General features: G+C 42.9%; 1 protein-coding gene across 5 annotated transcripts in view; it reads left to right on the top strand.

Moving 5' to 3' along the window:
- Positions 1 to 12,353, top strand: part of LOC125901890 (zinc finger protein 521-like) — a 98,180-nt gene that overhangs the window by 53,769 nt on the left and 32,058 nt on the right. The window lies entirely within an intron of this gene.

Below are 12,353 nucleotides of genomic sequence, written 5' to 3'. Positions count from 1 at the left end.
GCACAGCTTAAAGTTCCTCCTTGTTTTCCCTCCTGCACCGAGAATACCGGCCCACCTCCCCCCCAGCTCAAGCGTCAACATGCTCCGGAAAACAGGGAGATGGTCCTGGGCGATTCCCCCCACATTAATGGAAATCACACAGGAACTCCCTGGATGAAAGCTTTATTAGTTATTAAGGTTTAATGTTGATATCAGTGCTTATATGTTTACTGGAGTGCACGGTGCTGCTGATGTGGAATTGTCAGAGAGGTGCAGATTTAGTAAGGAATTAGTGTACACCCAGGATTTAATTAAGGGGATCTATTTCCATCTTGTTAGAAAGAGATAATGTGAGTACTGCATGCATCATAGGTTACCATATTAAATGCTGCTTCCTGTAACAGCATTATATCCACTACAGTAGTGCTTGTAGATTATAGAAAGGAAACAATTTATATTTGGCTGAAAGACTTTCATCTCAAAGAAGAGGACATTTTTAAAATTGAAGTAATATTTTTATGTGTGTCTTTTCACAGTGCAAAAACACACATTCATCAGAGGTAAAATGGTCACACTTTCACCCTTCTGTGTGTCTCGTTCCATTTCCAGCATGACGCTGGAGTGTGAACACTGAAGCGACATGGCCTCTTTGTCTCTCCATTTGTCCCACCGCCGCCTAGAGACGCAAACCTTAAGCCACTCACTCTCTGATTAATCTTTAACATTTATAATTACTAATTAAGTTAGTAAGAGACTTTTAATGTAGTCCTCCTTCAATGGGGAGCAGAGAGGACAACAGATCATTAGCTTCAATAATGAACGCGGATGAGACAGATAATGGCCTATGATAGGTGAATACTGACAGTTATATTAAATGAGGCGAGTATATGGGAAATGCTGTAGCACTTCATGGATTCAAAGGCACGGGGACACAAGGTGGTGAAGTACTCCAGTAACTCCAGACTTTCAGCTTGAGGAAACCTTAGCGACACTAATTAAAACATATATCTATAATACAGTTTATATTAAGATGCATTATATATCATATAAGGTGTATCTGCAGTGGTGATTGTATCAACCCCAGTTTCAAGTACAGATTTTATTTATTCATTCACGGGTTTCATTGAGTTTTTGGTCTCCCTAATGTCTTCGGTGTATCTCATTATCACATTATTACATTAGCGTCTGCATTATACTGGTGGCTGTAAGTTGCTGCCCATTAAAAGAGTCATTTCATCTCCGTTTTTTTGTACCTTAACGACGATGCTACTCTGGCACATTCTGCGAGCCTTCCCACTTTGGGGGAAGGTGCTTATGCCATAATGATTATTATCATTAAGAAGATATTAATGTGCTTAGTGTTTGCGACCCAGCTGCTCATCATGGCCTGAGCTCCCTGCCGGGGAGTGGAAGAGAGCTGCTGCCAAAACGGACAGTGCACGTAGGCCACCGCCCACCTGTCCAGAGGTTTCAGGGTCAGTGGAGGTCACACCCACCTACCTCCCTGCCCTCTGCTGAACTGGAGGAGGGATGGCTCGGAAACATAAAATTGGAGGAGATGAATTGTGTCGTGTGGGTTGAAGTTAAAAAGCGTCACTGAGTGAATTGGAGTGATATTTTAAACCCCAGATCGTACGCGCCGTCCTCATATACAGTATCACCATACATATTAATTATAGTTATGTTACTCTGCTGTGAGGGGAAATGTGTGTTGTCCCTGCAGAGATTCGTGCCACATAATTATTCAGTGAATTTCAATCTTGCTATTATTTCAGGCAGCAGAACACTAATACCAGAGTTTTTTGGCATTATATCAGATTTTTGTAAATAAGTTGTTTAGTTTTCGTAATTGATTTCATCAAAACGACTTCACCGTCTTGTATTCTAAAAGAGGTACAGTGGCAGGATGTTGTGTGATGACTCCTGTTTCGAAGCCTCATATATACACACACACAGATAGACGGCGTGGGGCTGAAGGCAACCTGGCTCAGCCTCCTCCAGTCTCTCAGTTTCAAATTGCTGCTTCATTAGGGCTTGGAAAAGAAACCCATGGTTACATTTAATCAAACGAATCGGTATGGCAGACCCACATAATCAATCACAATCCTTATCCAATATGCTACATTCTGTAACTACCAAGCTGGCTTGGAGAAAAGTCAATTATGGCCCCTCTCTCTGCTCCTCTGCCGGGGTTGCTGTGATATTATACTGTTTCTGCAGTTGTTTTCATTATGCAAACATGGTGTATCTCACACGTACAGCCCTCTCCTATTCATACAGTCATTTCCTTTTTATACTGCTCGTTCTTGTATGATACACAGACTGGGGGTTTGTTGGGGAGTATGATGTGCCATATCTGGAATAATCAAATTAAGTATTAATGATTTTTGCTCTCAAACCAACACTTGTGTTACACAGTGGGCTGCAGTCAGTGATGTTGTTCATATTTCATATGTTTCATGTCCATATGGATCTGTTCTCACTGTCTCTCCCTGTACCAAATCGTTTACAGCTCTACTTTCTCACCCCGTATCCCTGAGTACATTCATATGAATGCAAACACTGCGCACTGAGGCACACGCACACCCACACACAAACACCGTCAACACACTGTACACACACTCATCACTCAATCCATCAATCCGTTTTTTTTCTCTCTTTTCTCTTTTCGCTCGTCTTGTGTGTTCTCTCTCCCTACCTTTTCACTCCAACGCTCAGCCTCGCGCACAATCAACGTGCTCCACGTAATGCGCACAAGCAAGTAAAACACACACAGGCACGCACACACAAGGTAGCTAGGTTGGTGGGGGCCATGGCTGCAGCTCTTCTGCGCAGTCCCAGAGTGGCTCCCGGGGCTCGGCTGCCAGTTGTTTGCCAGAGTCTCCGGGTGGAATTCATTCAAATTAAAGCGGTGGAATGAGGCCCGAGTCCCAGAATGCCTCGTCCCTCTCCTTCATCAGCATTCCGCCGATGAGAGTAATTAAAGCAGAAATTAATTCTGCTGTAAGCAGAGGAGCCACAGAATAACTGATATTAGAGGCTGGATGATGAATGCTTGGCATCAAGGGAGGTCTCAGGGGAGGAAGGGGAAATTCACAGATCTCTTTTTCTTTCTTTCTTTTTCTTTTTCTATCGTTCCACTTTGCCTCTCTTTTGCTCTCTTTGCCCACCCCTTTTTTTTATTTCTTTCGTTTATGTTGTCTACAATTCTCCCGTCTACACGTCCCCCTCTATGTGTCTGCTTACTATTTTGCCCCTTCTCATCTTTACATTTCTTTCATCCTCTATAGTAGCATTTGTCCTTCCGTGCCGCCTAAAGATTGCCACAGAGAGCCAAAGCCATTGGTTTTAAGCTTGACTGAAGACATCGCCACTAAGCCTCCTCTGCTCAGTAACAGTATTTCACATTCTGTCAGCACTGGTGCTCTCATTTTCAGTCAACAGGCATATTAGAGTGTACTGATGCTGCAAATGCAAGTGCTTTGTTGTTCGTCAACAGAAGCCAAAATGGAGAGTGCTTCCAGGTGAATTCTGTAATACCAGGGGCATACTACAAGGGTGTCACAGAAAAAAAAAATTAATCAATGCAGTTGTTAATCAGAATGTGAGCAACCATAGAAATGCATATTTATTGAATCAGACTACGTATATATAGTGACTTGGAGCTAAACATGGCATATTATTTCCAAGATATTTCAGTCTTTTTTTTTCCCAGGCACAGTTTGAGATTGAACCTTGAAGCTCTCCAGATGATGTGATATTCTACCCAGGATGATTCAATGATCCCCCATGTCCCCTGACGCTTTATTTTTGGAATAGCACATCTTTAGCAAGAGCAGTCACAAGACTGAAAGACAAACAAGTGAACTCATGAAACACGGAGGGTGGATGAGGCTGTCAGTGAGACTGTTTTCCTCTCTTAGAATCAAATGGAATTGAACAAAGGTTAGCTCTTTGGGGCTTTATGGTAATGTGATATACGATGCTGCCATGGAATTTGCCAATGCATGTCTTAGCACTGTCTGACTCCAAGGAGGGAGTGAATGGTAATTACGCTGACCTCTGCCCCTCCCTCTCTTATTCTGCCCTCTGGGTAAAAAGCCTGAGGAGGTAATAAACAATAGATAGATTTGTCTTGTTTGTATTGCAGCTGCCGCACTCTTAATGACACATGAGATTGGTCTCTATTTTGAAAATAATACATGCCAAGATCTGCAGGTAGTTGTATTGCATTTTTAATTGGTTTGTGCAAGAATATCTCAATCAGATGTAAATGAATGGAAGCTCAACCTGAGAGTTACTGACTGTTATTAAGAATTTAGCAGGCTGGCGTTGGCGAGTTGAAACACAGAATGAATGATTAGAAACCATAAAGGGGCCCAAATACAGAGGAGATGCAAACTGGAGACAGGGGCGAAACCCACCGCAGACCTGTTGATGAGGCAGGTAGGGAGGCTGGAAAGCTGAGCAAAGGCTTGACTGGCACTGCCCAATAATGCGAAGTCTTACAGGGCAGACGGTCTGTGTTCTCCCTGCTGTTTTCAGCTGGAGTGTTTACTGTTGACACACTGTACATACAGAATGACTCACCATACTGCCCATGCAGATTATTTAGATCATATTATACATTATAAATATATCATCAGTGTGGGGACGGTTACTTTTAAAATGTAATGGGTTACTGATTGCTAGTTATCTTGTTAATCATCTAATAAGTAATGTTTAATAAAATCAACAAAGAAATGTGATATATTACATTTAATTGCTTTTTGATTACTTTTCTAATAAACGTTTGAAACTGGGCAATAGCTGAAGGTTTTGCAATGAGCATTTTCACCGCTGGTAAGCAAGCTTAAAACCATACAGTAATCTCAGAGGCCTTTTCTGATTCCAGAAGGAAAACACTGTTGAATTTTTAGCACTGTTTTGGTCTGACAACGCAGTCACCCACCTTGATGTGGTTGTCTGATTGCAAGCATGGACAGACACAAAATGCTTAGACAAGAGGAGGTGCAAAGTCAAACGAGAGAATCAGTCCAAAACGCTCAAAATTTTAGCACCTACTGTCAAATGAATGGACCCTGTCTGGACGTAGAGACAGCTCCTTGTAAGTCATTACAGCCTTAGTGGTGATGCACTCAAATTTGTCCCAGCCTTGCTGACCCACCTTGTCCAGAAATACGCCGAAAGAAGGCGGTCCTGCATGGTGAAAAGATGCAGAACAACTGAATGTGGTATGAAGCATGTAACATGTAATTATGTTTTACAGTAATTGTAATCAGTTACAGTTATTGAGAAAAAATGTCATTAAATTACAGTTATTAAAAATGTTGATGCTAACATCTGAATATATTTTTTTGTGTAAATACTTTGTATGTAGAAAATACCATTCACTTTCCTTTGCATCTTTTGGCTGTGTGGGAATACCTTCTTTTGGCACCGCCAAGTTTAAAACGTTTCTTGGAAAAGTAATCCAACATAATCAGTTACATTAGCTTGATGAAGTAATTATAATAGTTACTTTACTGATTTCATTTTCAACAGAGTAAGTAGTTATCTGTAACTTATTACATTTCACAAGTAACCCTCCCAACGCTTTGTACATATAAGCTCTTTACTGGGAAGAATATACCGTAAAAGTTCAATTAATAACCCGGGCTATTGTTTGCTTAAATCACTGGAATCAACAGGCCTATATTTGGGACAGGCCTTTAATTCTTTTCACACAAAAGTGTTGCTCAGCAAAGATGGGAAATATAATCAAATTGTTTATTTAAACCAGTATGAATATTACTTATTTAAACATTAGGCTTCAGATAATAAATTAATTATGAATCATTCATTTGATGTAGCTCCGACAGACAGACACAACACCACTTAATCCTGTTAAAACAATACGCACAACTTGAAATAATTTTGATTCTTTTGATCTGAGGACTCTTACAGACTAAAGGAATATGAATAACTTACAGGGTAATTGGGGAATGGACACATAATTTGAGGTAGCCAACAACTGGCTTTTATACATCCGAAGAGATGCTTGGCAACCAGACCAGGCCTCTGATTGAGACAGGCCTTTATTTGTCAAAATGTGTAGCTACACCGGGCTAGTAATAGGGACTAGGTGTTTAATTGGGACTAGGCTTTTAATTGAAGTTGCACGGTATTCAGATGTAACCCGTTTGTGAGTTTTGACTGGCAGCTGTAATTTGATATATTGATATATGCATATTCTTCTAAGTAATTGTAATGGATTACAATTTGTTTTGTAATTTAATTGCATATCACTGTTACATGTAACAAGTTACAGCATTTCCAAACACTGTTTATAGTATGTTATACATATATATATTGTATAATATCATAACATGGTAAATAAATTATACATATACCTGCTTAAAGGTTTCATTTTTTTAAAAAAAAGCTATACGCACTTCATTAGGAAAAACATACACTTGTTCCTTAGAAAATAAGTGATTTTATAAGCAGCCATGTTACAGTAATACAAACACGTTCAGTAGTAATGTATGATGTGCTGGACCTTAATGTTAGTATTCAATATGGGAGAAAAATAGGTGAAATTCATTTCAAATGGTCGATGTCTATTATTGCAGTGAAACTCAAAGCACAATATTATTCCACCCTCAATCTTCCATGTCATTTGGCTTTTTCTCTTTCCACCCTCCTCTCTTTTTCTTCACTCCTTCTTTTGGAGAGATGTTGTGAAGCATGAAGCAGAAATAGTAATCATACAGTAAAGGCATTTCCTTTAAATTATTTAGTAATGGTGTCTTTTTATAGACACATGGTTTACCTATGGACCTTACTAAAAGCTTGGTACACAGCAGCAGTTTTCCGAGTGTATCCCTGCAGTGGATCATATTGCTGTAGTGCATGATATCTCTCTCTATCATTCAGAATGGCGATGCCGTCGTTATGAAAAGGGAGGGCATATCTTGATGTCTGCCATCCTGGAAATGGCAGCAGCATTGTTTGTTTGTCTACTTTGTTCCGCACACCAATAAAAATGCACTCAAAATGAAACCTTGGTGTAACGATGACCTTAAACGCAATGACACTCTTTCCCATAACATTGTCCTGTCCAATAGTCCAGAACTCCCCAAGAGGCCTTACAGCAAGTCTAGGAGGAACCAAATGAGAGAGAAATCGATTACTTTCCTCTCTCCACTGTCTCTGCCCTGGCTGAATTACTGAAACAAGATGCTGCACTTAGAGGAGTCTTTGGAGAGGCAGAGGGAGAGAGAAAGAGATGTGGGGGAGAGAGAAACACTTTTAGGGACATGGGTGCCATTTAGACTAGGACCATCTTCTCACAGAAAGCCACTAAAAGCAGTGAATGATCCTCTTCCTGTCCCTGGCTGGGAGGCGGTTAGCCTCCTGTGGTTAAGTGAATACAGAACATACACTCAGGTTTGAGGTCAAAGCAAGATCATTAAAAGGAATATTAATTTCTGACGCCCAAGTATGACAGTCGTACGTATGACTGTATCAATCCATCCTCAAGGAAGCATTTCACTGCTGGAAAGATGGTCTGTACATAAAACTATGCTGTCTATGCAGCAGGAAGATGCAAATACTTATGAAATTGGTGCTACATGATGAGAGAGAACAGAGGAAAAGGGGTGTGGCATTTGCTTTGCTCAAGAGGTAGAAAACCTACATCACAACCTAGGCCAATAAATGTTCTTGCTGGTGGCTGATCTAATGTGGCAAGGCTCTGTACTGGGCTCTCTGTCCTTTCTTCTGGCCAGAGCAGGGAGCTTCTCTAGCGGGAAAATACTGTGTGGAGAGACGGTGATCCACCAAGCTAGTCCATTTCCTGCGAGAGACGCACAGCAGAAGCCGACCAGTGCTTTTTGGTGGGTTCGGGTGCGGTCAGGCTCGGGCTCAGTATTTTATGTGATGATGTCTGACAGACTAGGTTTGGGCTTCAACTCACACAGTTTGCTTTGGTTTGGGTTGTAATTTTTTTGGCCCATTAAGAACTGCGAAGCATTGTGGGATTTTATTGCGTGAAGGCTACAGTAGAGGCCGAGTACTAGCATTTAATGTGGTTATGTTTTTATCTTATCCAGCTTGAAAACACATTGGAATGGTCAATATTTGCTGCATTATCAACCGCCATCATGGTTCTCATGACCAGGTTCATTAAGACATTGATAGTTCAAAACCTAAGACATAAATAATATTGACATAACTATAAAATGATTGTTAAAAATAGCAAACAATTAAAATAGCCTCGACGTTTACAGCTAACATTAATCATCGTGACAGAAACTAGTCCAAAACAGTGTAGAAAGAACAGTAGCAATGGCAGCAGCAACAACACCACCACAAACACCACTTTGGCTAGAAAGTACGCATAGTAACGAACTTAACGGTAACCAAAATGTGACCTAAGTGAAGGACGAACTCTAACGACCAGATGTGATGCCGTGTTGGCCTTGGAAAAAGATGTTGTTTTCTTTATTTTAAAGTGGCAACACAGCGAGATGTGTGTAGTGAGTCGTGATTAGGTTACCTACTTTCATACAAATCTAAAAATCTGCAGGCCCACTAATGTGTAAGCAATCACACCACAAATGGCGTAGGAAAACACGTCCAGAAACGATACATTTGGTAGCATGTTTAGCTTCTCTCCGTAGGGAACATTGACTGGTTTATTCTTGTTTTTTGCCTCTGTTGAAGAAGCGTGTCCTAAAGTATGGCTGCTATCACTCAGAATGCAATGTGCCATGGCGTCGTTGCCTATTCTCTATCATCTTTGTGTCGGTGGTGGCAGGCATACAATGATACGTAGTACAATCTGTAGCTAGAACCCTAGAGCCAGCGTTTTGAGTGATTAAATCTGAGCTGACACATGAGCAGGGAGATCTGGCCGTGAGTAAGATAGAGGGGAGTTTACCATAGGTCGTTTACACGTACTACCCACCTTATCATGATACAAAGCTGGTTGAAAATTGGCAATGCATCCCTTCAACTTGAGCTAAGCATATTGCAGTTATGGTGTGTCCAAAAGCACGAGACCAGGCCACATGGACCCAATCTGATGTTGTTTTTCAGACTTCCTAATGTCAAATGGGTGTTGTTTAACATCCACACCAGGTTTTATTGTCTGAACTATGAAGATGAAAATGAATCCCGCTCGTTTGGTAGACAGAACGTGGTGCTTAAGGGACCCAATCCCTGTAAGTGCCATTAAGTGGAAATTGCCGTTCACATATTCCAGTGGTTTGATTAATTACACTCTCTCATGTGCTTTCATAAAGGCCCAATGAAATATGGGGAGCAAATTGCATTGTGTTCCTGTATCCTGTTATGTAAAAGCAGTTTAATTATTGACACATGTTTTGCCACCTGGCAGGGGAAAGGATGGTTGGACATGAATAGAAATCATACAATAGATGTTACGGACGGGTAGAGCTAGCACTTGAGATGCCATGTGTTTCCATATCCGTGACTCATTTCATGTCCCCATCTTCACCTCGCCTCAGGTTCTCCTGCTGAATCAGAGCAGAGAGCAGACGTGATCAGCTGGATATGTCACTGTTGTGAGGGAAGCATTTTGTGAAAGTGACTGCTCTTTAAAATCCTGTTTAACTTTGTGCGGCAGGACTGCTTTTTGAAAGGTCTCTTCTAATAAATATGTAGTTAAGGAGATATTTTGTGAAGGCTACGCAGTCTCTCTGGGGGATTAAAAGATCACTGCTGGCTTTGTGTGATATCTTAAGATAGCTCTTTTTGATCAGAGTACAGGCTTAGACACTGCTTAGTTACTGACACACTTTGAACTCAAGGAAGCAGTGTAGGAAGACAACAATCAAATTTTAACATAAATGTCTTTATTCCCTTTTCTCTCCCTTTTGTCTTTGTTCCTAGGCAGTGTGTTTTTTTCTAAGAGCAGTGCCCTCTACTGCCACGGAGACTCAATAACATCATAGTGTCAGGGCAGTGCTTCCCTTCTGTTGTAGCCAGTAGTACTTACGCTCCACTCTATTCTGTATTCTACAGTGTATGTGGAGGTATTAGCTCATAAAACCCTCCTACTGTCATATGAACCCACTGCCGTCCCTGAGCTCTATATGAACAGCAGGGCTCTGATACTTAGTCCCAAGCTGTTCCTGTTTGCCCAAAACGATCAGGCCTGGCCTCGTGCTCTCTACCTGATCTAGTTGACTGGGCTGTGTAAGTTAGGTAGGCAGTCCCTGTCTCCATCCCCCTCCTCCCTCCCAATATGCACTTGGACCCGGGCTCAGGCTGCACCTTTTGTGTTCCACAGGGATAGGGGGGCCAGATGGAGGAATTTGATTAACCAGCAGTGGAGGACCAAATGTTCAATTGGATACAGAACCAGTTGGAAGGCGGGAGGGAGCGAGGGATGAGGCAGGGTAGAGGGAGAAATCTAAAATGGCTGGTCATGTGCGCCGGCCAACACTTTCCAAAGGGGAGCCCAAACAGACACTGAGGTGTAGTAATGCAGAAGCCCTTTTCCAAGTACCAGCTGGGCCTTTTAGGAGCCTCTATCCCCACAGCAGACACTCGGCAGCCTCCGAGCAGCTTGACTTTACCATATGTGGAACTTTTTTATGCTCCACCTGGTTTCCCCAGGGGACCTGTGCCGCTGGGACGCCGGAGGCAGGTGAATTGCTCTTAATGCAAGGCACTGAATCACTGGGCCAACAACATGAGGGAAGTGCCTAGGGAGAGGAAATGGATCTGCAGAAAGGCTGGCGCGGACTGGCGCGACCTTGGAGCTAGTGCCCGCTGCGGAGCAGAAAAAGGAGGCCGCGTGACGTGTCACCGTGCCTCCACTCATCACGCACCTCAAATTTGATAATATTCACACTTTTATTTCTTACGTAACATTGAGTATCATTTTACAAAGTGCTTTTCTAAAATGGAAGTGAATCCATTTGAAAACCTTCCTCAGCTTCCATTTAGAGCCAGTACCTGAGTCTCTGCCTGTCTCTTCCATTTCCCTTTTAGCTGTTTCATATATTAATCTATTGATATAGATTTTGCTGCACTGGTTTAGTAAATGCAGTGTGATTGTTTTCTGCTAAACAGCATTTTTGTTACAATCTAGTATGTGCATGCTTCCCATGCAAATGCTGGTTTACTCAGCAACATCAGCTGTTGGTCCGCTGGTCGGTGATAGATTTTTTTTCCTGACATAGTTTGAGAGTCCAGACCATCAGGACAGGTAGGTCAGATGAGGGAGATTTTTGCCTGGACAGTGGGGGTGTGGTCACTCTCCTGCCTGCACCTGTCTCACCGAGTCTGTGGCACAAAGCCAGAGGTCAGGGGTCACCACAGGGGGCTGTCAAGGTCAAAGGTTTATCACTCTCCGAGGGGTCCTGGAGCCATCACTCAGACCCAACCGTACACACGATCTGCCCAGTTGAGTTTTTTTCTTCCCCCACTTTTTCTAATCCTTCCAAATGGCTCGGGCAAAACTCCTGACAGCAGCAAGAGAAACAAACTGTGGGGTGTGGAGCTCTAAGCCATCAGCTGGAGATTTCACTTTGAAAAGATTCCCTTTTACTCACTGCCCTTTCCACCAATCAGAGAGCCCGCCAGAGTCCAGGCACCCAGAGCAGCTGCCCTCTGACCCTGCCAGCAGTTGTTGGTTTATTTTGTTTGGGCATTTTAGAGAGGATGGGGCTGCTTTTGACAGGTCAGGCAGCAGGACTTGGATGAGGTCTTTAGCAAAGACAGCCAGAGAGGGAGAATTTCACAGCTCGAGAAAAGACTCAAGCTACCCCTAGCCGGAGTTGCAGTTCCAGTATTACGCTCATATTGCTGGAGCTGTTGTCATATTCATTGAGACATGTGGAAAATGGCCCATTTTGGGGGGAAAAGAGGGGCCATTCATGCAAAGTCAATTCCATCAAGCAGACAGAAATTCCTCGATACCCCTGTTTATGCAGCTGTGCCCTCTGATCAAATTACACCAACCCTTTTGCAACACCCACGCCTCCTTCTGCCCCCCCCCAACCTCCTCTGAATGTGCCAGGAGCCTCAGATGGGTCTCCCATTCACCGGGGAGAATGGGAAAGGTGAAGAGACATGAGGGGGCACGTAACCCAGAGTTACACCTACCTGCAGTAGTAATTGGGGCAAAGCCACGGTGCTTCCATGGGTCAGAGCAGGGGCCTGTCATGCGAGGGGCACGTAGGGGCAAGCAAAGGAGGCACATCCCCGGAGAAGTACTAACCGTCATGCTGTAGCACCAACTCTGACAGACCGCAGGGAATGGACCCGCCGCATCGAGCCTGTCAGCTGTTCCAGCAGCGCAGAGCGATCGTGGAGCCCTCCGCTGGGACTGTATTACTGAAGGCTTTTCTTCTCTG

Source organism: Epinephelus fuscoguttatus, linkage group LG15 (genome assembly GCF_011397635.1).
Source record: "Epinephelus fuscoguttatus linkage group LG15, E.fuscoguttatus.final_Chr_v1".
NCBI lineage: Eukaryota > Metazoa > Chordata > Actinopteri > Perciformes > Serranidae > Epinephelus > Epinephelus fuscoguttatus.
The sequence above is the reverse complement of the archived record's forward strand: the minus strand, read 5'-3'. Positions and strand labels throughout refer to the sequence as shown.